This window comes from Phyllobates terribilis, unplaced genomic scaffold (genome assembly GCF_046119375.1).
Source record: "Phyllobates terribilis strain yellow unplaced genomic scaffold, ASM4611937v1 Scaffold_2__4_contigs__length_985480577, whole genome shotgun sequence".
Lineage (NCBI taxonomy): Eukaryota > Metazoa > Chordata > Amphibia > Anura > Dendrobatidae > Phyllobates > Phyllobates terribilis.
In genome coordinates, this window is record NW_027362762.1 from 271,023,308 (window position 1) to 271,050,516 (window position 27,209).

Sequence of the window (27,209 nt, forward strand, 5' to 3'; positions counted from 1 at the left end):
GTATGGTCTATGAGGGGGTAGTGTCTCTGCTTCCTTTTTATTAAAGACATCAGCATAAGACCAATAAGGAATCAGAAGTCCAGGTAGATTAGCTGGGGTAGGAGAAGGACGGACGGGATGGACGGGAACCAGACAGGTCTTATGGCAGTCCTGTCCCCAGCGAAGGACTTCTCCGGTCTGCCAGTCAAGCACGGGTGCATGTCTCTGGAGCCAAGGTAGACCTAGCAGGAGGGCGTGAGAGAGTCCAGGCAGAACATGAAAGGAGATACTCTCAGAATGCAGCATTCCCACCTGCAGAGTAATGGATTCGGTGATGAGTTGGATGGGGCGTGGTAAGAGACCCCCATCCACGGCAGCAACAGACAAGGGTACAGCCAAAGGTTTGGTGGGGATGCGGTATTTCTCTACCAGGGACTGTGAAATAAGATTCCCGGCTGCTCCAGAGTCCAGTTGGGCTAGTTCGAAATAACGGTTCTCCCCGCAGACGATTGAAACTGACAGCAGCAGAGATGGAGAGGATTTATTCTTGTCTAGGTCGACCTCTCTGAGCGAACCTAGACACAGGCGTTTCCCGACCTCTCTGGGCAGGCAAGGATCCGGTGCTCCTTACTGCCACAGTAGAAGCAGCTCCCCTCGGCACGGCGTAAGTCCTGACGGGTTTTGACCATCTTGGTCTGGTCGACCTGCATAGGCTCAGGAGAGTGTACCTGGGGAGAGACGGAGGGAGTGACGGGTTTCTGAAAAGTAGGAGCTAGACGTGGAAACCTCCTCTCACGGGCGACCTCTTTGGCACGCTCCTGTAACCGTAGGTCAATCCGGGTGGCAAGAGTTATTAGGTCATCGAGAGTGGTAGGAACGTCCCGACCGGCAAGTTCATCTTTAATACGGCCGGACAGACCCTCCCAGAAGACGGATACCAGAGCGTCGTTATCCCAGGCCAGCTCCGAGGCAAGGGTACGGAACCGTATGGCATATTGGCCCACGGTGAGACTTCCCTGACGGAGGCGTAGCAGAGATGATGCGGATGAGGTCTTCCGTCCGGGTTCGTCGAAGACTTTCCGGAAAGCCGTGAGGAAGGCAGGCAAGTCGGACACCAGGGGGTCTCCTCTCTCCCATAGAGGATTTAGCCAGGCCAGGGCCTCCCCGGTGAGATGGGACATGATGAAGGCAATTTTGGCCCGGTCGGAGTTAAACTGGTGGGACAATAGTTCAAAGTGCAGGGTGCACTGATTAATGAAGCCCCGAGCCTGGGCGGAGTCGCCTCCGAAGCGAGGAGGTGCAGAAAGCCGGGGTCCGGGGTAGGATACCATGGTATTGGTGGGCAGCGGAGCTGCCGGGTTGCGAGTCATGGCACTGGCGGAGGTTGCTGGTGGAGCAGTCAGAGTGTCCAGGCGAGTATTGACATTCCGCAGGTGACCCAGGATGGACTCCTGTTGGGACCTTTGACGGGACAGTTCATGACACAGGTCCGAGAGCGAGAGAGCTTGGGTGCCACCGGGTTCCATGGCCCGAGCAAACTGTAACGGGTCTGGGAGGCGGAACCTCTGAGCTACTATACAAGGGGGCGGTCCTTGTAAGGGAGCGGGTGGCGACCAGGGAAGACGGGCAGGAAGTCACAGCAGGTGACCGGAACAGTCTCTGAGTGAACGGGCTGGAGGTCACGGCAAGTGACCGGGGTAGTCTCTGGATGAACGGGCTGATGGTCACGGCAAGTGACCGGGGCAGTCTCTGAATGAACGGGCAGATGGTCACGGCAAGTGACCGGGGCAGTCTCTGAATGAACGGGCAGATGGTCACGGCAAGTGGCCGGGGCAGTCTCTGGATGAACGGGCAGATGATCACGGCAAGTGACCGGGGCAGTCTCTAGGTAAAGGGTTGGTACGACCTGTGGCGGCTGATGATAGACGTGAGCTCCCAGGTGAGCAGGCGAGAGTCTCTGGACAGGCGGGTGGTCACAGCACGTGACGGCAGAGCCTCCAGGTAGGCTAGCAGACAGGCAGCAGATGAGCGCTCCCAGGTGAGCGGGCAGGAATCACTGGACAGGCAGGTGGTCACAGCACGTGACGGCGGAGCCTCCAGGTAGGCTAGCAGACAGGTAGCAGATGTGTGCTCCCAGGTGAGCGGGCAAACTGGTCCATAGACAGACTGACAGGAGTTGGAAGGCAGACCGTCGGACCTCAGGCAAGCAGGCAGGTGGCTGATGTGCGCTCCCAGGTGAGCGGGCAGGCTGGTCCTTAGACAGACTGACAGGAGTAGTAAGGCAGACCGTCGGACCTCAGACTAGCAGGCAGGTAGCAGATAATCAGGCAGGAATCTGGCAGGAAACTGGCAGGTATCTGGCAGGTAACTGGCAACGGGACCTGAGGGCTGAAGCAGAGTAGTGAACAGTGCAACAACATTGCTCGGGCACCTCCATTTTGGAGGAGGTGCCTTATATATGGTGAAGTCCTCCGGCCATTGGCCGGGGACTCCTTAGGACGGCGCGCGCGGCCCCTTTAAGAGGGAGGGAGAGTGCGCGCGCGCGCCCTAAGCACAGTGGCCGGGAAGGAGCGCGCGCTGCCAGCAGAGCGGGAGGAGGACGCCGGGCACGGAGCAGGGAGGTGAGGGGAACAGCGTCCCTGCCTAGCAGAGGGCAGGGATGCCGGCGCTACAGCTTTGATGACTGCTTTGCACACTCTTGGCATTCTCTTGATGAGCTTCAAGAGGTAGTCACCGGAAATGGTCTTCCAACAAACTTGAAGGAGTTCCCAGAGATGCTTAGCACTTGTTGGCCCTTTTGCCTTCACTCTGCGGTCCAGCTCACCCCAAACCATCTCAATTGGGTTCAGGTCTGGTGACTGTGGAGGCCAGGTCATCTGGCGTAGCACCCCATCACTCTCCCTCTTGGTCAAATAGCCCTTACACAGCCTGGAGGTGTGTTTAGGGTCATTGTCCTGTTGAAAAATAAATGATGGTCCAACTAAACGCAATCCGGATGGAATAGCATGCCGCTGCAAGATGCTGTGGTAGCCATGCTGCTTCAGTATGCCTTCAATTTTGAATAAATCCCCAACAGTGTCACCAGCAAAGCACCCCCGCACCATCACACCTCCTCCTCCTTGCTTCACGGTGGGAACCAGGCATGTAGAATCCATCCGTTCACCTTTTCTGCGTCACACAAAGACACGGTGGTTGGAACCAAAGATCTCAAATTTGGACTCATCAGACCAAAGCACAGATTTCCACTGGTCTAATGTCCATTCCTTGTGTTCTTTAGCCCAAACAAGTCTCTTCTGCTTGTTGCCTGTCCTTAGCAGTGGTTTCCTAGTAGCTATTTTACCATGAAGGCCTGCTGCACAAAGTCTCCTCTTAACAGTTGTTGAAGAGATGTGTCTGCTGCTAGAACTCTGTGTGGTATTGACCTGGTCTCTAATTTGAGCTGCTGTTAACCTGTGATTTCTGAGGCTGGTGACTCGGATAAACATCTTGGTCTTCCTTTCCTGGGGCGGTCCTAATGTGAGCCAGTTTCTTTGCAGCGCTTGATGGTTTTTGCATCTGCACTTGGGAACACTTTCAAAGTTTTCCCAATTTTTCGGACTGACTAACCTTGATTTCTTAAAGTAATGATGGACACTCGTTTTTCTTTACTTAGCTGCTTTTTTCTTGCCATAATACAAATTCTAACAGTCTGTTCAGTAGGACTATCAGCTGTGTATCCACCAGACTTCTGCACAACACAACTGATGGTCCCAACCCCATTTATAAGGCAAGAAATCCCACTTATTAAACCTGACAGGGCACACCTGTGAAGTGAAAATCATTTCCGGTGACTACCTCTTGAAGCTCATCAAGAGAATGCCAAGAGTGTGCAAAGCAGTCATCAAAGCAAAAGGTGGCTACTTTGAAGAACCTAGAATAAAAGACATATTTTCAGTTGTTTCACACTTTTTTGTTAAGTATATAATTCCACATGTGTTAATTCATAGTTATGATGCCTTCAGTGTAAATGTGCAATTTTCAAAGTCATGAAAATACAGAAAAATCTTTAAATGAGAAGGTGTGTCCAAACTTTTGGTCTGTACTGTATATATATATATAAATTCCTTCGTATATTCGTATACCTGTGTCGCTAGGATTATTAATTGTAGCTCCAGCTCTTCATTCTTTCCAGTACCCCTTTTTCTGAGTTTTAATTTGGTTTTAAATACAATCTCTAGTAAAAAAAAGTGTTTTTATTATCATTTCTGTGGTCACTTCTGTTTTTTGCCTGGATTAAAAAAAATATATACTGGGTGAACTCATGCGTTAAAATGTATATTCATAAGAAGTGCTGCTCAGATAATTAGGGTTTTTTTTTCGTAAAAAAAAGGACAATTGTTGCTACAAGATAAAATATATCTCCGGTTGGGGAAGAGTTGAGAAAACTACCATGAGTTTGGAGAAGAGAACACATCTGATTAATCATAGTAAGTACATCTCACCAAACCCCACTGTATCACAGAACACCTCCACCAACATTAGAGGCAAGTTCCAGGTTCACTTAACAATTATCTGAAAGTATAAATTTAGTACATTCTTTTATGATAGTTTTGAGCAAGTTCTTTTTGAGATTGTCTTTTGGGGTGTAGGGAAATTTCTAGAACAATATCTACTTTTAAGTGATTCAAGTTATTGAAATTGAGCTTCAGCCTGTGCAGAATTCAACCCCACTCCTTATCAAAATTCAAATATATAATTAATATGCAAAGATAACTGTGTAATAATATTACTACTATGTTAATTTACTTATTATTCAATAATTAAACATATTACTAGCCCAGGTACCATGGTATGTGAGCGTCATCATCCTATTTGTACTTACTGGGTCAATGTATGGGAAAAAGTAAGCAGCTGCATTGAATTTTAGGTTTAGGGTATGTTCACACATAGCTTTTTCACGTTGATTTTCAAGCAGATTCCGATCCAAAATCCACATGAAAAACTGCTTTAAATGCCCTTTGAATATTCTTCCTATTAATTTTAATGGAAATAAATGCCTACAGTGCACATGGTGCTGTTTTTCCACATGGAAAGAATACAAGTCAATTCTTGAGATATTTCTGCTTGAAAAAAACACTTCAAATTTCACTTTAGAATCATATAAAGCATGCAAATTGCCTCTTCAGGGAAAAAGAGGACTTGAACTCCATAGCGCCACCTATTGGAAGCAGCGATCCTGCAAGTCACAATCAACCCTTTAACGAGTTGTGCAATATGACTTCGGATCCTAAGTCATATTGCACGACTTGCTAAAGGTTTGACAGTGGCCACTTCAATCACTTTCTTCAGACAAGACTGACACTGCTTCTGCTCTCTGATTTCCTCCGGATATCAGCTTTGTCCGGTAGAATGTGAGAAGGATGAGGCTCCTGATTGGCTGCAGGGCTCACATGACATAATAATATCACGTGAGCCCCGGGAGACCAGGCGCCGCACATCGCTGGAACAGAGGTGACTACAGGCTATTATTATTTTACAGGGGCCAAATATAGTGATTAAGAAGTGCTTGTCTGAGTAGGGGACAACCCCTTTAATACATATATTTGATATGACTTATGATATTGATTATCTTACACATTTTTTACTGTTCTCGTGTAGAACAATATCATCCTGCAACTAGATAGTCCATCTCTTTAGATGACCATAAAGACCCTTAATTAAAAGTATTTAGTGTCCTCTGCTAATTGTAAACCATTTTTCATAATATTTATGAAGCCCACAGTTAAGGGGTTTAGATCTGTAAATGAACATGCTCAACCGATAATCTAGGATGAGGCAGTGCACTTTCCTCTGCTTCTCCGGAGGCACTGGTGGCATCAGCTGAGTGCCAGCGGCCGCCGTACTGAACAATATGCTCTAGTCTTCAATATCTGTCATGCATCATGGTTTCCTGGGAAAACTAATGGATCTGTTTAATGTATGCAAGAATGGATGTAAATGGATTGTAACCTATTCTGAGGGATAATGCTATTAAACCATTAACTTTATGTTGTATGACTTGTAAATAGATGTGAACATGATGTTAATAGAATTATAATAACATAATACTTTGTTAACAGTTACTTTTAGTTGATAGACATATGTTGAATAGACATTGATGTCAGTATAAATTCATTGAACACTTTTCTTAGATTAAAACAAATCTACTTTAGTAACATTCATATCCCTCTCATTCCCTAAGAGCTGCTTATTTATTTATGCATAAAAAACCTAACTCGCTTGTGGAATTAAACTCCGCTACCAACTTTTCCATTAAGCAAAATTTGGACTTTTCTAATGAAAATAAAAAACAAGCCGGTATTACACTTTATGAATATCACAGAGCAGAAGGAGAAGTCATAACTTGACCTTTTATTACTGTATATATATATATTGTGGTTTACTTTAACAGCCTGAAAACATACTTGGAAGTTAAAGGAGCTATCTCAAGTTTTTAGTGACATCCCCTGTCCAGAGGATATTGGATAACTTTACGATCGCTGGGGGTTCGACTGCCATGGCCCCAACAGATCCCGAGAACCGAGGCTGTGAAGAACCCCAACTGAATGGAGTGGAAGTCAATCATGCAGACTGCATCTCCATTCATTCCAATAGGGGAGCCAAAGATCACTCATGTGCTGTGCCCATTAAGAATGAATAGAGCGGCTGTGAACATGATTGACCATTCAGCTGGGACTCTTCAGAGCCCCGGTTCTAGGGATCGCGGGGGGCCTTGGCAGTTGGTCCCCCAGCAATTGTAAACTTTTAAACTTGAGAACACGCCTTTAAAGGGAACCTGTCTTTTAATTCATGCTGCCTACACACTACAGGCAGCATCAATCAGAGTCTAGCAGTACTATAGCAGGACTGTATCTCAGCTGACTAGCCTGAGGCAGGTCCCTGGAGGCTTCTCCCTGCACCTAGCCCTTTGACTGATAGCAATGTGTTCACATATATAGGTGAAGTAGGTTGAGGAAAAACCTCTGAGGACCTGCCTTGGACTAGACAGCCAAGACACATAGTCCCCTCTCTTCTTTTCAAAGTGGTTTCTCTATAACACTGCATTGTTTCAGAGTAAAAAAATATATAGCTTGTTCAGATGGCATGAATCAGATGGAAGATTCCTTTTCACCGGTAGAAGACAAATTGGCCTCAGTAACAGCCTGTGCATGGTGTATAAGCAAGGACTTTGGGATGAAATCATGGTACTGTGGCCTTGGAATGGAAGCAAACAAGGTTGAGATTCTATCTTCTCCCCTTCCAAAATTATACATATATTAACTGGATTCCAAAAAATATATCTATGTTGGTTGACTTAGGGAATACACACATACATCAAATTTGTTGCAAGATGTTCTGCAATTTCTTTCATTAATCTGGATGAGGTTTTGCTAGCAAACACATAGATAAATGGGAAAAGTTCAAGAATTCTGCAAAAAAATGCTGCATGTTAATGTACTCTAATGGCTTGCTTGCACATTTTTGCCTTGTTTTGTTGCTGATTTTTGCCTTGGAAAAAAGCTGTGTTTTACCGTACTAGTAAAGTTAAGGAGATTACTCAAATTTCATACACATGCTGCTTATCATTTTCCTTGCAGATTTGAACCTTCACACTGTTTTTTCAAATCTGCAACTTGTTAATTATTTCAGTGTTTTTGTAGCATTTTTCATCCATTCAAATGAATATGGAAAAAAACATGTTAAAAATGCATCAAAAATGGGCCCAAAAATGCATGTATTTTACCTAACATTTTTCCTGCTAAAACTGTGGTTTTTGCAGCAGGAAAATCTGTTGCGAATACTAAACGTGTGCACATACCCTAAGGCTATGTTTGCATGCAGTGTCGTTGCAGCATTTTTTTCTGTAGCCAAAACCTGGTCTCTTGGCAACAAAAACAATGCGTTCAGAATGCCTGTTTTGTGGTGTTTTTTCAATGTTTTTCATAGCTTTTTTTTGCAATGCTTTTTTGGGTGGGAATTACATATCTGCTTTGTGTACAGCACATGTTTAATGAAGTTAGTTTTATTCACCAAAATCACTTCAAAAATGCCGCGAAAATGCAAAAAATATATATATACATGAGATTTCTGCTTTTGCTGGTATTTTAAAAAGCAGCTTTTCATTTGCATAAAAATGTAGCAAAAAATACAGCAAAAACGCTGCATGACAACATAGCCTAAGGGTAGGTGCACGCAAATTGTATCTGCTTCAGAAATTGCACCGCAAAATCCACAATATATAAAAACCACTACAGATTTGTATTTGGAAATGTTGCAGATTTCCCGCATTTCACCCTTTGTGAAAGGTGGAATCTACAGTAATAACTTATACTGTTTTGTCAGCATGTAGATAAGGTTTAGTACAATCCAATACACAACAGATTTTCCACCAAGGACATAGATATCCTTATTTGATTTGTGGAGAATTTGATTGTGTCCTTTTTTATGGAATATGTTACCAGTGCCACCATATGAATAATAGATAAGATAATAGATAAAAAATAAAACTATAAGCTCATTGTCAGGAACTAGTATAAATGAGAACAATATTTGCATCTGTCATGCAAATACAAGCTGATAAAATATGATGGGATTATCTGTAATGTGTTAGGACAGATAATGATTATTTTGAATATGAAAGGCCATTAAAGATTTCCATGTCCTGTTTAAAAGGAAATGTATTACCTTATTGATAAAAAAGTATTCTGAAACATAGATTTACCCAGCTGCAGTCATACCGGTCGGAACATTGGCTTTTCCGCATGATACATTGACTATTATTGGAGAGTGTTTGTGAGTGTGCTGTGTGCCATTGTGCAGCAGCGAGAGGATGGAGGAAGAGGAGAGGTGTCCCCATTATTTATTGTCACTATCACTGGGGCGGTCATTCATATTATCGGTCTCCAACTTTATAATAAAAGTTCTTCCGGACATAATTGTGCCTGTGTTGATGATATGACTGTGTATACAGCCCAAACTAAAAAGTGTTAGCCTACATTCGTGCTCACACGAGCATATGCATCTGACTAGTGCTTACCAATGTTATACTATGAGGTAGTTCAGATATGCGTTTTTTTTCCCTTGTCGACTGAGAAAAAAATCGATCGCAAATACGCTGCGTGTGGCTCTGCAAATCGGATCACCCACTCATGTATGGGTACATGAAAAACATCGGTCTGCACTAGGATGTCATCTAAGTGCAGTCCAATTTACGCGGACACAGACAATGGAGAAGATGGATAAATTAAGTTGTACCTCTTTTCTGCACCTGATATGTATCTCTCATGCGAGAGAATCAGATCACAGTAAATTGAAAATCAGCTCAAACTCTAATCAGTGTCATTACCATAATTTTATTTATTTATTTTGCTCATTTTTATAGCACCATTAATATGGAGTAAGAATATTACAACTAATATGCCAATATTGCAAAATAGAGTATCAACCCTATATCTACTAATATGTTGATTTAGGGTTAATCTGTAGTTTAATAATGTTACAAAGCTAGGAGTTCTGGAGTCTTAATTCATGTGTAGATCTCTTTTTTATCATACAGCTGTTATTTGGTATATGCAGTGTATTTAGATTGTATTGATTATATATATACAGTTGTGGCCAAAAGTGTTGGCACCTTTTGAAATTGTTCCAGAACATCAAGTGTTTCTCCCACAAAAGTATTGCAATTATACACGTTTTGTTATACACATGTTTATTTTCTTTGTGTGTATTGGAACAACAACAAAAAAACTGAGAAAAAAAAGGTAAATTTGACATAATTTCACACACAAACCCAAAAACGGGCTACACTAAATTGTTGGCACCTTTCCAAAATTGAGGTTAAACAACTTTGCTTCATGCATCGTTCAAACTCACCTGTGGCAATATGGTGCCAGGCAATATGGTGTGGGCAATATGAAAATCACACCTGAAACCAGATAAAAAGAGAAGTTGACTCAATCATTGCATTGTGTGTCTTTGTGTGTGACACTAAGCAATATCAACAATCTCAAGGTTACAAGTCCATCTCCAGAGAACTTGATGTTCTTTTGTCCACGATGCGCAACATAAGCAAGAAGTTTACAACCCATGGCACTGTAGCTAATCTCCCTTGAATGACGGAGAAAAATTGATGAAAGGTTGGATCGCACGGTAGTCCAGATGGTGGATAAGCAGTCCCAATCAAGTTCCTGCAAGCTCAGGGTTCATCAGTGTCTGTGCGAACTATCCGTCGACATTTGAATGTAATGAAACGCTATGGCAGGAGACCAAGGAGGAGCCCACTGCTGACAGAGACTTAAAAGCTGGACAGCAGTTTGGCAAAATGTATGTGAGTAAGCCAAAATCCTTGTGGGAAAGCGTCTTGTTTTTCTACTTCTTCTGTTTATTCTACTGTTTACCAACAATGGAATGAGGCCTACAAAGAAAAGAACACAGTACCTACAATCGAATATGGTGTAGGTTCAAAGATATTCTGGGGTTGTTTCGCTGCCTCTGGCACTGGATGCCTTGACTGTGTACAAGGCTTCATGAAATCTGAAGATTATCAAAGGATTTTGGGTCGCAAAGGTTCACAATGTAGTGCCCAGTGTCAGAAAGCTGGGTTTGCATCCTAGGTCATGGTTCTTTTCCCACACACATGTCAAGAAGCACCCATTATCATGATATACAATACAAAATTATATTGTGGTACCTTGTTAGCCAGAAAAATCGATGTAAATACTTTTATGCCCAAACCAGAAAGAATATATATTTGCGAGCTTTCAGAGCACAGGGGCTTCTTCTTCATGCAGGATTACAAATCCTGGATTACAAATCAGGAGGATTAAAAATTTGTAATCCTGTCTGAAGAAGGGGCCCCAGTGCTCTGAAAGCTCACAAATATATATTCTTTCTGGTTAGTCAATAAAGGCATCACTCCGAGAATACTTTTGTAATTTTTGGGCACAAAAGTATTTACATCAGGAAGCACCCAGAAATGGATGGACACAAAGCGCTAGAGAGTTCTGAAGTGGTCAGAAATGAGTCCGGATCTAAATCCCATTGAACACCTGTGGAGAGATCTTAAAATTGTTGTTGGGAGAAGGCACCCTTCAAATATGAGAGACCTGGAGCAGTTTGCAAAAGAAGAGTGGTCCAATTTTTTATGTATTTGACACTGTACACCTTTTTCTATATCCCCAATATACAGACTATATTATCTTAGAGAATATAACACCATTATTTATATAATACCCACTTCTGATATGTTTATTGTGAACTTTCTTTGTGTATGCCCCCCACATTTGTAATGTATTAATTTTTATTGATTTTCATGTACTAATAAAATTATATATTTTTAAGATATATTCATTTATTTATTTGTGGTTATTCACACTCCCTCCTTTTGTGTAGTGTTACAAAGCTGTCCACTCCTTTTTACTGAAAGCACAGCTACTACCTAGAGAAACTGAACTGATTCTTCCTGGGAGCCGCCGTCTTTCCATCGTAGAGGTGTGCCCAAAGCAGCTGCAGTCATTGCTCAGTATACAGTGAGCGGCGGCTGTAAGCACGATCTGAAACATTGATTGACAGCTCACTCTGAAATACATAGGTATTGCACAAAACAAATTTTACGTTTCACGTTAAGCAAATCTTGTCACTTTCTTGTAAGTGTTTATTTGAGATCCCAATTATTTTGAATCTATTAGAGCTTGTAAAACAGTAACTCATTTTTCCACAGTATTTTTATAACAGCAACATACTCAGCCATACTGTATAGTAATTGTTTCCATTGGAAGAGCAATCCATGTTCTTGCCTCTAAAACAACCCCATTTAGAAGAACGGACCTGGTTTCGAGTTGCAGGCATCGCTGCAACAAAATATGGCAAAAGTGACTCCTCTTTTAGAGCATGTGCACACATCGCAAATATGCAGTGAATTTACTTTGTATAACAGTTACAGTGTTGTGGATGAGATTTTATGATATTCCATCCAAATGTTGCAGTAGTAATTAAGTGGCGCTGCGATTTTGAAGTCTACAGCATATCACTTTGTGCTGCAGATTTTACCCCTTGCAATGGACGGATACTTGTGTGTAGTAGATCAGCTACATTTCCGCAACAAAATCTTCAATAGTTTTTCTGCTCAGGGTTTTCACAGCTACGTCCTGTGCGCACACACCTTTAATATTCAGGCGGATACTTCAAGCAACATCTTACTAGTAACTCTTTAACAAAAATCTTCCTGCAATAGTGGATTTAATAAGAAATTTTATTCTTGTGGAGCACAACAGAGGCGATAAATCCTCTAGAATTTTATGTATCTTGCTTCTTCGCTGTGACTGAGGATGATAACTCCTTGCACAGACATTATTGTCCTGAGCTGTTAATCAAAGTAGTTTTCAATAGCACATAATATTAAAGTGATAATAGTTCTAGTGGTTGATGTTTTTGTACATTAGCAATTTTTATGCTTAGGAAAGGACATTTATATAAATAATGGACAACATACATCCACCGTAAATGGTCTTGTCACATAACTGGAGTCTGAGAAGCTCTCAGGAATGTTATGTGACATCTGTCATCATAAGTGGTCCATTCCGACGGCTTAATTCAAGGTCTGCCTGTTAGATTTATACACACATCATCCAACAGAAGGAAGAACACATTGCACGAACAAAACCTCCTGCTGTTCATTACTTTTTTTAATGTGTCATCATTTTGAGGCTGTGGCATTCTCAGGTTCCCAGAACATACAGTCTTCCGGTAAAACATTCCATCTTGGAATTCCATGATCTGTCATAACTTCGCAAGAGGGATTTCCTCTCCATAAAGTCTGACTAACACCTTGGATACTTCATTACAGCGTTCACACTTAATGAATATAAAGAACTTCCAGCTCATCTTGACTCACTTGCTTATGGAGGAAGCATGAGACACAATACACGCTGCCAAAATAGATCTTGACGTGAAACTGAAGAAAAAAAAATGTTCAAGATTGCAAATGAAAGGTTCTTTTCATAAACGGTATATTTGACTTTTTCAGGGCAGCATGCCTGAGAAATATCAAAACTCGCTTGTTTAAAAGAAAAAATAGGTTTAATGCCGCTTTTCATGCTGCTCTTCAGCGCACTTCTATCTCAAATTATGTATATAATGTAATGCTAAAAGATTTTGATTCAGGCAATTCCAAGAGTAATAGCATCTTTGGATAAACTCTCAATCTTTATTCAAAGATTTTCACACATATTACGTTTAGTGACTTTGCTGGATCAAGACTCTCAGGAGCAGTATTAACAATGTAGTGAAGATGCATAATTAAGGGCAAGAAAGTTCCTCAAAGATATACTCGAAAAATGGATGGAGTGTCCCTGTGAGTCGCATTTAATCTCCTTTTCAGGTTTATTCATTAAATGTTGCCTCTAGTTGACAATGAATGCACAGGCATATTTAAGCATAAAACCATCCAATTTTATCACAATAATTACATATTGGATGTTGGCAGCACACATAATTCTCCCTTGTCTCTTGCTATCCCATTGGAAATGAAACATTACACACTTGAATATTCTGCAAATATGTTATGGGATATAAAATTTAACTATAAAAAGGCAAAAAAATCTGTGAACATCCAAGTTTATATATATATACTATGAAGTAAAGAAAAAGTTAAATCCATAAAGACATCTCCAGAGAGGGGGCATATCACCCTCACATTGATCATATGGGATTAATTATAACTGGGGAAGTGAGAAACCTAGTTATAACTTTGTAAATGAGAGAGAGCTGACTCTTCAACCTCCAGTAAAGTAGAACTCCTTCAGTGACCAGGTAATTACAACAGGAGATTTGCTCTGAGAACCGGACACCAAGGCTAGGATTCGTATTTTCAGAGGCGGAGAAGTCTACTTCCGAGGCAAAAGCTTCCTCTGTTCAAAGCACTGAAATCAGACATTTGGGAGCCAGTGATCAGTAGTGTTGAGCCACCCCCGTAGTGTTCGAGTTCGGTTCGTCGAACACCCTTGTGTTCGTCGAACTGTTCGTCGAACACCTTTGAACACCGTTAAAACCAATGGCAGGCAAACAAAAACACATAGAAACACATAGAAAACACCTTCAAAGGTGTCCAAAAGCTGACATACTGCTCAGAAGACATAAATAACACATGGAAAAGTGACAAGTACATATAGTCATGCGAAAAGAAAAGAGGTGGAGGAGTAAAAGGAGGGGGAGACACAGATATAGGCATGTCATGCCCTTCTAAAATCCAAAAAGTGAGAAGCCGACACGGCCAGTCCGCTCCTGCCCGTGCCACCTCCGTGTCGCCGGGTTTGTGCCAGAGCCGCGGTGGACCCTGATGGCCAGCCCCCCTCTCCCAATACTGGTGCCTGTCCGCTGGTGGGTCGAGCGAGCCCCCTGTGGTGGAGGCAGGTGTAAGCTTTTTAATTTAAATTGTCTCTCTAATTTGAATGAATACACTTTAGATCTTTTTACAAGGATCTATTGGAGAGCAAGTCTCATGCCAGCAGCCGCGTAATTCCAGCTCCAGTAGCGTCCACTAAAGCTGCTGCAGTTAAAAAGCTTTTATAAGGATCGAGCTCGGCTGTCCACCGCAAGGCGTCCTACCGCCAGTCCCAGCCCCTATGCCTTGGGGTGCCTCCTGATGCTCTTCACTGAGTATCCCGGGGTCCCGAAGCATTTCCTTTGAAAAAATTAAGTGTCCAAACTACAGGTGGTGTAGCTTGCTTAACAGCTGGGATAATCCGCTGACTAGCAGACACTGCTACTAGGCACAAAGTATTTCCTGGGCTAGATGCAGTTAAAAATTTGTAATTAGATACTCTCGCTGGATGTTGAGAAAGCATTCCATAGAGTCTCCTGGCATGCCATATATTATTCTTTTTAAAAGCTTGGGGTAGGGGTCTAGGGGACCCTTTTATAGCCAAAATCACGACCCTGTATCGCAATACGTCACCTGAAGATAAATGGAACTGTAGCACCCCGAGGGCTTGGTTGCTACAGAGGTATTGCACCTCACCCAGAGGTGTGATATCTCACTCTCAGGTAAGGATGGAGTGTGGTTCAGGACCCCAACACCTGCATGCATTACACCACATTGCCGTGGGGCAGGGCAACCAATATGCCTCTGAGATGGGCACGACAGTCCCTGTCCCTGGCTGGAGTGGGGGGAGGGAACACTGAGGAAGGGGAACCCTGTTGTGCAGGAGCAGGGAGGAAGCAGTTCCTGGGTCCATTGAGAAGGAAGTATAAAAGGTGGGCACCATCTTAGTTCAGTGCAGAGAAGTCTGAGCAGAAGTGACAGGGAGCAGGGGCTCTGCATGAGCTCTGCTCCGGAGGCGGGCCTAGTAACAGAGGCCCAGGCCTGGAAGAGGGAGAAGGAAGGAAGAGGAGTGGAGAAGGCTTCAAGAACAAGGAACGAAAGAATCCCAGGGGTGCGGACGGGCGAGTCGCCACCGCACGCCCGAATCCACCTGCGTGGAGGGGTCAGGCCAAAGGGGGAGACCGGTCCCCGAAACTAGTGGAGGCGGGAAACGACCCTCAGCTAGAAACCGGAGACTGTGACATTTTATGTGGCGCAGCCCCTCGCTACACCCGCTAGGAAGGCACCACATAGGGTCAGGGAAACTGGCGCCAAGTTTACCAAGAGGAGGCCCGAGGCAGCCGGACAGAAGCGTTGGTAAGAAAGGCCAGACAAAGGACACACAAAGGGGGTCCTGTGAAGCGCTCCAAAGTTATCTGGGAGTTGTCTGAGACCCTCACCTGGTAAGCACAGTACGACGTGGGCAGCCGTTACCTGCAGAAGTGGTCTGGATAAAAAGAACTGTGATTAAAGGCCCTGGACTGCATCACTGACTCCGTGTCGATACTACTGCTGCCCTGCACCATCACCCCCATCCTCCGCATACACTGCCCTGAGGCTATACTCCTCCCGTGGGGAGTTATGCTACGCTCTGCTGCACCCACAACACCAGCCTCAGCGGTCTGCCCTGCAGCGGCGGTTCACTCTGACCGCAATCCACTGGTGGCGTAGTCGGACATTTAAACATCAAAACCACATAAATAGTTCCGCCACTGGTTTGACCGCCCTGAGCCATGGAACCGGGTCGCCGCCACGGAGACTACAACCACCAGCATCCACCAAAAAGGGTCCGGCTCCGGGTGTCCCAATGCCCAAGGGGCGCGTCAGAACATTTTCATCACCTTTCATAATCACCAATGGGACAAGGCAGGGATGTCCTCTGTCCCCTCTCTTATACATCCTAGTGACGGAGCACCTGCTCTCATCAATTCGCCATAACCCCAATATTAGGTGGATTGAGGTGGGAGGCACCGAGTACAAGTGCTCTCTATTTGCTGATGATGTCCTAGTATATATCACTCAATCACATATATCCATCCCTGCTGTTATGGCTGAAATAGATCACTTTGTTACATGGTCAAATTTTAAAATAAATGCAGCGAAGTCTGAGGCCCTCGATGTCTCCCTCCCAAAATCCATACAGGATTCCATCCAGTCCAACTTTCCCTTTGCCTGGCCCTCACAGGGTATCAAATACTTAGGAATTCCTATTCATAGATACCTCTCCCATCTATGTTATCTTAATTTTGGGCCCTTTATTGAACAACTCCATACAGACCACGGTTGGCAAGTTAGAACTGTAAGATTCACTACATGAACCACTGGTGTTTTGTGGAAAAGCACATGTACACTGTGTTCCAAATTATTATGCAAAAAGAGTTTAGGAGTGATAAGGGAAGAATTTGTTTGTTTGTCAGTTAAACTCATTGATGGTGATGTGTGTCAGGGCTCTTTATATCACTGTAAGCAATTGCAGACACCTGTGCTAATTAGTTTGGCAGGTGTGTCCAATGAAAGGCAAGACTACTTAAGAAGGCTGTCCCACATTATTAAGCAGCCTACATTTTCTGCCAAAATGGGAAAGGAAAAGGATGTGTCGGCTGCTGAGAAGCAACAAATTGTGGAGTGTTTAGGTCAAGGCATGACTACAATCAACATTGTGCGATGATCAGGATGAAGTGTCTCGGCAATCAAGAAGTATGTAGCTGATTGACAGTACACACGTGTGCGTGCTGATAAGGGCAAATTGAGGACTCTTTCCCACAGGCAATTACGTCAGGTTAAAAGAGCAGCGGCAAAAAAGCCTTGTCATAGCAGCAGACAAGTTTTTGAAGCTGCTGGTGCCTCCAACATCCCCCGAACAACAAGATGCAGGGTCCTTCAGAGGTTTGCAGCTGTGCGTACGCCATCCTGTCAACCTCCTCTATCCACTTCACACAAGCAGAAACGGCTCCAGTGGGCCAAACATTCCATGAAGACTGATTTCAAAACTGTTTTGTTCACGGATGAGTGCCGTGCAACGCTCGATGGTCGAGATGGATGGAGTGGAGGATGGCTGGTTGATGGACACCCCACGCAAACACGGCTACAGCGCCAACAAGGAGGAGGTGGAGTAATGTTTTGGGCTGGAATCATTGGGAGAGAGATTGTCGGCCCCTTTAGGATCCCTGAAGGGGTAAAGATGAACTCCATAATGTATGTGGAGTTTCTCAAACAGCACTTCCTGCCATGTTTCAAGAAGAATAACCGTGTATTCCACAGCAAGATCATTTTTATGCATGATAATGCACCTTCTCATGCTGCACATAACACATCTGCTTCTCTGGCTGATATGGGCATAAAAGGGGACAAACTTATGCTGTGACCCCCATGCTCCCCTGACCTCTACCCCATTCAGAACCTCTGGAGCATCATCAAAAGGCGTGTCTATGATGGCAGGAGGCAGTTCACATCTAAGCAACAGCTCTGGGAGGGTATTCTGTCCTCATGCAAAACAATTGAAGCAGAAGCCATCCAAAACCTGACAAATTCAATGGACGAGAGAGTTCAGAAGCTCCTTTCGAACAAGGGTCCTATGTGCAAATGTAACATCACCTAGAATAAAGTTTTGAGTTGAAAACTGTTTGATTTCAGTTTCTAATAACCTGCTAATGCTTATAATTTCAAAAATGACCATTTTTTTGGTCTTTATTAAAATGAAAAGGTTGATCGAAGAGTGTGGGGGATCTAAGAGTGTGGCAACCCAGTATTCAGGATTACTTCGAATTCTGACAATCTGAGGGTCATGTTGCAGGTAGTGCAGCAAGAAGGCACATATGTGTCTTGCGCATCTCGGAGCCCCAAAATTATTTTCCGGGCTAGATGCAGCTAAAAATTATTATTAATTTTAAATCTGGTGGAGCTTAGTATAGATGGCCTAATAGAATCAGTGCTGCACACAGCTACAAATCCCAAATTATTTTCCAGCCAAGATACAGATAAACATGATTAGTAATTTGAAAGCTTAAAACGGTTGGTGAGGTGATTTTAACCAATCATCAAGCTTTTACTCTCCCCAGGATGACACAGGGGTAGAAAAGTCGTTTCGGATCCATGATTTGTTCATATTTATGAACGTGAGTCTGTCTACATTATCAGTGGAGAGCCGCGTGCGCTTATCTGTCAGCACACCACCAGCAGCGCTGAACACACGTTCAGACAGAACGCTGGCTGCGGGGCATGACTATGTGTCAGACTTCTTGTCTCCTGTGGCCTTGCAAAGGATGGCCTAAAAAAGTGGTGAAATGATTCCGCAAAATTGATGTTACCAGCAGATACTGTGTTTCTGTTACGGTTTGAGTGCTGAACACTCGACGGTCCCACGGTTGGCAAGTTGGAACTGTGAGATTCACTACGTGCACCACTGGTGTTTTGTGGAAAAGCACATGTAAGATTCTGCAACAGTCTCTGCTGATACTCCTACATGCGTGCATCCCTTTCTATGGCAGGAATAATTTCTGCAAATTTACTTTTGTACCGGGGATCTAACAGTGTGGCAACCCAGTAGTCAGGATTATTTCTAATTCTCACAATTCGAGGGTCATGTTGCAGGTAGTGCAGCAAGAAGGCACTCATGTGTCTTGCGCATCTAGGAGCACCAAGTCCCAGTTGTGTTGGTGGCGAGGTAACAATCATGCTTCCTTCCTCTGTCCTCTCCCCCCAACCTCACACAACAGAAATGTGATCAAGGTCTCCCTCATCTGATGAGTCTTCCATCAGTTCGTCCTCCACTTCTTCCTGGGCTCCTGCACCTTCCTCACTAGTTTGGCTGCTACCATGCGCCCTGGTAAAACCATCTCCCCCACCCTCACATGCCTGCCGCCTTGGTGCTGCCGACCGTCTGGACCTTGCAGATGTTAGCCCTTCCGCATACAACTCCTCCTCTTCTACTTCCTCCGCCTCCTCTTGTGCCACCACCTGACTCCGAATTCTGTTTACCATGTGCTCCAGCATGTAAATCACCGGAATAGTCATGCAGATAATGGCATCGTCAGCACTAAACATCTTCGTCGCCATTTCAAAACTGTGTAGAAGGATGCATAGGTCCCTGATCTGAGACCACTCCTCCAGCGTGATTTGCCCCACCTCTGGATCTCGTTGGCCCAGGCTATACGTCAGAACGTATTGCACCAGGGCTTGTCGGTGCTGCCACAGTCGCTGCAACATGTGCAGAGTTGAATTCCACTGGGTTGGCACATCGCATTTTAGCCGGTGAAGTGGCAGGCCCAACGACTTCTGTAGAGACGTAAGTCGCTGAGCTGCGGGATGCGAACGGCGGAAGTGAGCACACAGCGACCGTGCCCTCTGCAGAAGGCCATCTAGTCTGGGATAGTGGGCTAAAAATTGCTGGACAACCAGGTTCAACACGTGAGCCATACAAGGCACGTGTGTGACATTGCCCCGGCGAAGGGCCGCACCCAGGTTTGCAGCATTGTCGCACACGGCCTTCCCTGGTTTCAGGTCCAGTGGAGACAACCATTCATGAAATTGGTTCTCCAGAGCTGACCACAACTCCTCAGCTGTGTGACTCACATTTCCCAGAGATTTCAAAGTAAAAACCGCCTGATGACGTTGAGCCCTACTGCCAGCATAGTAAGGAGGTGTGCAGGATCCCTTCTGCGCAGTTAGAAAGCTTGTGGCATGACCAGACAGACTTTGGGTGCAGGTGGAGGACCGAGAGGAGGTTGAGGAGGCAGAAGCAGTGGAGGAACTTTGAGATAAAGAGGATTGACGCACAACTCGTGGGGACGGCAAGACTTGGACAGCAGCCCCTTGTCCTGCTGTCACTATAGTTACCCAGTGCCCAGTCAGCGACATGTAACACCCCTGTCCATGCCTACTCATCCACGTGTCTGTGGTGAAATGCACCCTGTCACACACAGAGATTCTCAAAGAAGCGGTGATGTTGTGTACGACATGCTAGTGGAGTGCAGGCACACCTTTCTTTGAGAAGTAGTGGCGACTGGGCATCTGGTACTGGGGCACTGCGACGGACATAAGGTCTCGAAAATCCTCTGTGTCCACCAGGCGGAAAGGCAGCATTTCTGCAGCCAAGATCTTGCAGATGGTGAAATTCAACCTCTTTGCTTTCTCATGGCTAGGAGGAAATGGTCTTTTACTTGTCCACATCTGAGGGACCGAGGGCTGGCTATTGTGCTTAGACAGGGTTGATAAGTGTGTCCCCGGCAAACTGCCGGTCTGTGAGGAATATGCAGGCGGACATGTTAGGATGCCTTGATCCAAAGGTGGTGCTATCGATGTCGGACAGCGCTCAACACCAGCTAGTGTTACCACCTCTAAAGAAAATGATGACCTGCCAATCACGCTGGCTGTTGCGGGTAAAGAGGTGGCAGGTCTGCGTCCCAAAACAGGTGTGACTGCTGTCCCCCCAGTCACAGAGGATGAAGAGGCCGCGGATGCACAAGATATAGCAGACGGTGGTTGGCCCGCCCGGCTAGGCCGCATTGTAGCACAGTGAGCTTCCCACTGCAACTTATGCTTCATTTCCATGTGCCGATTCATGCATGAAGTACTCAAACTATGTATTTTTTGGCCTCTACTTAGCTTTTGCTGACAAATGTTACAGATAACACGAGTTGGGTCATCTTTATCGATCTGAAAAAATGCCCAGGCTATGCAAGGCTTAGCACCCATGCGACCTGAAGAGCCACCACGACTTGTGGTGAGAGGCAGAGTTGTGTTTGAGGATGCAGTTGTTGACGTGCTTCCAGTACTACGTCTCTGTCCAGGAAGGCGCAACCTGACCTCGTCTTCACTAGCATTCTCCTCCACCTCCTCTGCTGACCTCATCTCTTGGCTGACTGTGGGTTGACAGTAAGTGGGATCTCCAACCTCATCATCATCACCCTGTGCGTTATCACACCCGTCGTCCTCAGAGCCAACCTGTTCCTGCCCTGACAAAAAACTAAAGTTGTCGCTCCAATCAGGTATTTGAGTCTCATCATAGTCTTACTCATTATCTCCACCAACATGAGTTACAGTTTGGGAATGAGGGTCTACATTATGGTCAGAACCTTCAGCGTCTGGTCCTGGATCCGACTCATAAAGATTCTGGGCATCAGTGCAGATCATTTCCTCGTCTGGATTCACAGAAGCGCTGGAGCCGACCTCTGATTCCCAGGCTATAGTATGAGTAAACAGCTCTGCAGACTCAACCATCTGTTCTACCTCATACTTAGATTGGCAGCTGGAGATTTGGGAGCTGTGAGGAAGCAAGTGCGATTGGGGTGACACCTTTGAGGACTGAAGTATTTGTGATGTTGAAGTTGATGTAGAGGAGAGCCCACTTAAAGGAGCACTTGATATCCGTTGAAGCACCTGCTGTTTTTGTGCCTCATGTGGAATTTGTAGTGATTGGTGTGGCCGTAAGAAAGGGATCTTATCACATTGTCCGCTAAAAGAAGTAGACATTTTAGTTTGGCTGGAATATGGTCTTTCTTCTGCAGATGTCACTGTTGCTTTAACACCTACCCCATGGACACAACCTTTTTTCCCCTTCCCAACACGCCTATTCCCCTTTCCACCAGCAGCAGGCCTTTTTCCACTCATTTTGGTGGTTAACTAATTCACAACTCTGGAGTTGTTTGCACAAAAAAACAATGGATGGGAACCGAGCAGAGCTGAGTAGCCAAACTGTGGTATTAGCCCAAAACTATTGGCTGGGTTAGATGCAGAAAAAAATTATATTCAATTTGCAACCTGATGGAGGTCAGTACAGATGGACTAATAGACCAAGTCCCACACACTGCTAGAAGCCCAAATATTTTTTCAGAGCTAGATGCAGAAAAAAATTATATTCAATTTGCAACCTGATGGAGGTCAGTATAGATGGACTAATAGAACAAGTCCCACACACTGCTAGAAGCCCAAATATTTTTTCAGAGCTAGATGCAGAAAAAAAATATATTCAATTAGCAACCTGATGGAGGTCAGTATAGATGGACTAATAGACCAAGTCCCACACACTGCTTGAAGCCCAAATATTTTTTCAGAGCTAGATGCAGAAAAAAATTATATTCAATTTGCAACCTGATGGAGGTCAGTATAGATGGACTAATAGAACAAGTCGCATTCACTGATAGAAGCCCAAATATTTTTTCAGAGCTAGATGCAGAAAAAAATTATATTCAATTTGCAACCTGATGGAGGTCAGTATAGATGGACTAATAGACCAAGTCCCACACACTGCTAGAAGCCCAAATATTTTTTCAGAGCTAGATGCAGAAAAAAATTATATTGAATTTGCAACCTGATGGAGGTCAGTATAGATGGACTAATAGACCAAGTCCCACACACTGCTAGAAGCCCAAATATTTTTTCAGAGCTAGATGCAGAAAAAAATTATTTTTAATTTGCAACCTGATGGAGGTCAGTATAGATGGACTAATAGACCAAGTCCCACACACTGCTAGAAGCCCAAATATTTTTTCAGAGCTAGATGCAGAAAAAATTATATTCAATTTGCAACCTGATGGAGGTCAGTATATATGGACTAATATACCAAGTCACACACACTGCTAGAAGCCCAAATATTTTTTCAGAGCTAGATGCAGAAAAAAATTCTATTCAATTTGCAACCTGATGGAGGTCAGTATAGATAGACTAATAGACCAAGTCCAACACACTGCTAGAAGCCCAAATATTTTTTCAGAGCTAGATGCAGAAAAAAATTATATTCAATTTGCAACCTGATGGAGGTCAGTATAGATGGACTAATAGAACAAGTCCCACACACTGCTAGAAGCCCAAATATTTTTTCAGAGCTAGATGCAGAAAAAAATTATATTCAGTTTGCAACCTGATGGAGGTCAGTATAGATGGACTAATAGACCAAGTCCCACACACTGCTAGAAGCCCAAATATTTTTTCAGAGCTACATGCAGAAAAAAATTATATTGAATTTGCAACCTGATGGAGGTCAGTATAGATGGGCTAATAGACCAAGTCCCACACACTGCTAGAAGCCCAAATATTTTTTCAGAGCAAGATGCAGAAAAAAAATATTTTTAATTTGTAACCTGATGGAGGTCAGTATATATGGACTAATATACCAAGTCACACACACTGCTAGAAGCCCAAATATTTTTTCAGAGCTAGATGTAGAAAAAAATTCTATTCAATTTGCAACCTGATGGAGGTCAGTATAGATGGACTAATAGAACAAGTCCCACACACTGCTAGAAGCCCAAATATTTTTTCAGAGCTAGATGAAGAAAAAAATAATTTTTAATTTGCAACCTGATGGAGGTCAGTATAGATGGACTAATAGACCAAGTCCCACACACTGCTAGAAGCCCAAATATTTTTTCAGAGCTAGATGCAGAAAAAAATTATATTTAATTTGCAACCTGATGGAGGTCAGTATAGATGGACTAATAGAACAAGTCCCACACACTGCTAGAAACCCAAATATTTTTTCAGAGCTAGATGCAGAAAAAAAATATTTTTAATTTGCAACCTGATGGAGGTCAGTATAGATGGACTAATAGACAAGTCCCACACACTGATAGAAGCCCAAATATTTTTTCAGTTCTAGATGCAGAAAAAAATTATATTCAATTTGCAACCTGATGGAGGTCAGTATAGATGGACTAATAGACCAAGTCCAACACACTGCTAGAAGCCCAAATATTTTTTCAGAGCTAGATGCAGAAAAAAATTATTTTTAATTTGCAACCTGATGGAGGTCAGTATAGATGGACTAATAGAACAAGTCCCACACACTGCTAGAAGCCCAAATATTTTTTCAGAGCTAGATGCAGAAAAAAATTATATTGAATTTGCAACCTGATGGAGGTCAGTATAGATGGACTAATAGAACTAGTCCCACACACTGCTAGAAGCCCAAATATTTTTTCAGAGCTAGATGCAGAAAAAAATTATTTTTAATTTGCAACCTGATGGAGGTCAGTATAGATGGACTAATAGAACAAGTCCCTCACACTGTTAGAAGCCCAAATATTTTTTCAGAGCTAGATGCAGAAATAAATTATATTCAATTTGCAACCTTATGGAGGTCAGTATAGATGGACTAATAGAATGATGCTATGCCCAAAAGGTTTTACTTCACTAGGTGCAGTAAAAAAATTGGTATTCTATACACAGGTGGTGTAGCTTGTAACACAGATAGGCTACTCCACTGACTAACACACTCTGCAATAGGCCAAAAAGGATTAGCTTTGCTAGATTTAGCCAAATGCTGTGAAAAAAACTTTCACAGCACTGGCACAGACCTGCCTGGCAAAAACTGGTAGGAACTGATGTAACTTAGTCCTGAAAAGGACTGCAATTACAATTAGTCTTTACTCCCACAACCTATCTATTTAAGAGCACAGACCTGCCTGATAAAAGTCGTAGGAAATGCTGTAATCTAGTCCTTAAAAGGACTGCAATCACAACTCTTCCCTACTCCCAAGCTATCTGTAGATTTGTGCGAAAATTGGTTTTAAATTAACAAGGTATAGCGCACACAGCAACAGCGGTGCCGTCTAACACGCAGCTGCAGCAGTGAGAAAATGGTGGCGATGGGGAAAATGACTGGGTCTTATAGGGCAAGGACATGTGACATACACTGTCAATGACACATGCCCTTGCTTGTGTGAAAAAAAGCAGTTCGCTCTGTGTGTGCTCTGCTGATAGGCTGACAGATTGCACCTCCCCACTGTAAATGCGGGAAAGAGAAAAAAAAATGGAGATCTTCATTATTCCTGCAGAGATCCATCCCCTGCCCCTCCCCCCGCCGCGCTGAACACTCAAACTGCATATTAACATTAATTTTCAGCATTACTGAGAAAAAATCCAGTTATGATTTTGGTGCACGAACAGTAATCGAACATAACCTCGAACAGCCGAATTTTTTTCAAATTGTTCGTGTTCGCCGAATGGCTCGAACACCGCCCAAAACAGCTTGAATTTGAGATTGGCGAACAGTTCAAGTCGAACAACGCTCATCTCTAGTGATCAGTGATGAATATTGGGGTTTGCAAAAATCCGATATTTATGGGAAATATATTTCCAGCGTACAACACTGACCTGCGCTGCAGCCGGCGCTTTCCCCTCCCGTGCTCTGCCTTCTTCCAGCAAGTCTTCCAGCCGTGTCCTTAGGGCACGCGCGTGCTCCCGCCCTCTTATAGGGCCAGCGCGTGCACTTGCTATTACGTCCCCAGCCAATGGCTGTGGGACACTCCATATATATTGCTTCCTACCTGTTGGGGAGGTCCTGAGCAACCTTCCTGTTCTACAGTCTATGTTGTAAAGGTTGTATACTAGTCCATGCTACTAAGCCTGCTGCACTCTGGTGCAAACTAGCCTGCTCCATTCCGGTGCAAACCAAGCCTGCTGCACTCCAGTGCAACCTTGCTGCACTCTGGTGCAAACCAAGCCTGCTGCACTCCAGTGCAACCCTGCAGCTCTCTGGTGCAAACCAAGCCTTCTGCACTCTGGTGCAACCCTGCTGCACCCTGGTGCAATCAAGCCAGCTGCACTTTTGGTGCAAACCAAGCCTGCTGCACTCTGGTGCAACTCTGCTGCACTCCAGTGCACCCCAGCATACTACACTCCAGTGAAACTCAGCTTACCACACCCCGGTGCCAACCAAGCCTGCTGCACTCCGGTGCAACCCTACTACACTCCGATGCAACCCAATCTACCTGTCCTACTGGGTTCAGCTTCTGCATCTCCGTTGGTCTGTTTTGGAGTAGCACCTGGGCCATCTCCCTCATACCTCCTCGTAAAGCCGCCGTGTGTCCGGGGTCGGATTGGACGAGGCCCCTAGTTACGCTCCTCCAGGCAATCCTCGGTCAATGGCACAGTGGTTCCACAAACCACGTAAGTGACAGTTTCCTCTCCATAGAAAGGTAAAATTGTGATTGGAAACATGATAGTGATATCTCTTGCCTGGAACCTCCAGGGGTGAAGATATTGTGAAAGTTGGGGATCTCATAATCCGCTAAAAGACCTAGCACATCCAACAACCATCCCCTATTTGAGCTCACCAATGGGAGGTATGTTGGCATAACCTTGATCTTATAAAAGTCAGAATTTGGGTTTCTGCCATTGTTCATTTCTGGAAAACACAGTTCTCTGTGAAAGTCTTCCATTTTCCTATTCGGAAATCTTACCTCCATAAAGATAAGAGCTACACCTGCAACATCAGGTGTAGTACTTCTATTTCGCTATTCCTTTTTAGTATGTATAAATGTATATACCATATTGTTTTCATCTTCATCTTGATTGAGAACAAGTGTGGCAGTAATCAGGCTTGTGTGTGGCTGGGGAAATTGAACTCAGCTTCCCAAAAATGTGATAAACCACAGTTAATATATGTTTTAAGGGGGGACAATCACTTTTTAACACTGGGTCCTGTAGGTTTGGATTTCTTTTTCCCTTAATAATAAAGACCTTCATTTAAAAACTTAATTTTGTGTTTGTGTTATCTTTGTCTAATTTTTTAATTTGTTTTGTGATCGGAAACATTTAAGTGTGACAAACATGCAAAATAATAAGAGATCAGGAAGAGGGCAAACACTTTTTAACACCACTGTATATACTCCATGCGTTGGAATCGGAGGTGTATATACCATACACTCATTGTGAGTTCTCCAATAACTGGCCGAGTAGTTGAAACAGCCGCAGTCTCGTCCATCACTTATCAGTCCTCGTCAATGTAATTGTCCTGTCGATTGGAGGCAGTGGAGCTGTGTCTCCCTGACAAACTGTTGGCAGGGGTGGGATCTGCGTGATCTCTCCAGTGTCATTTGTGACATACTGTTAAATAGAATATGTCTAAAATTAT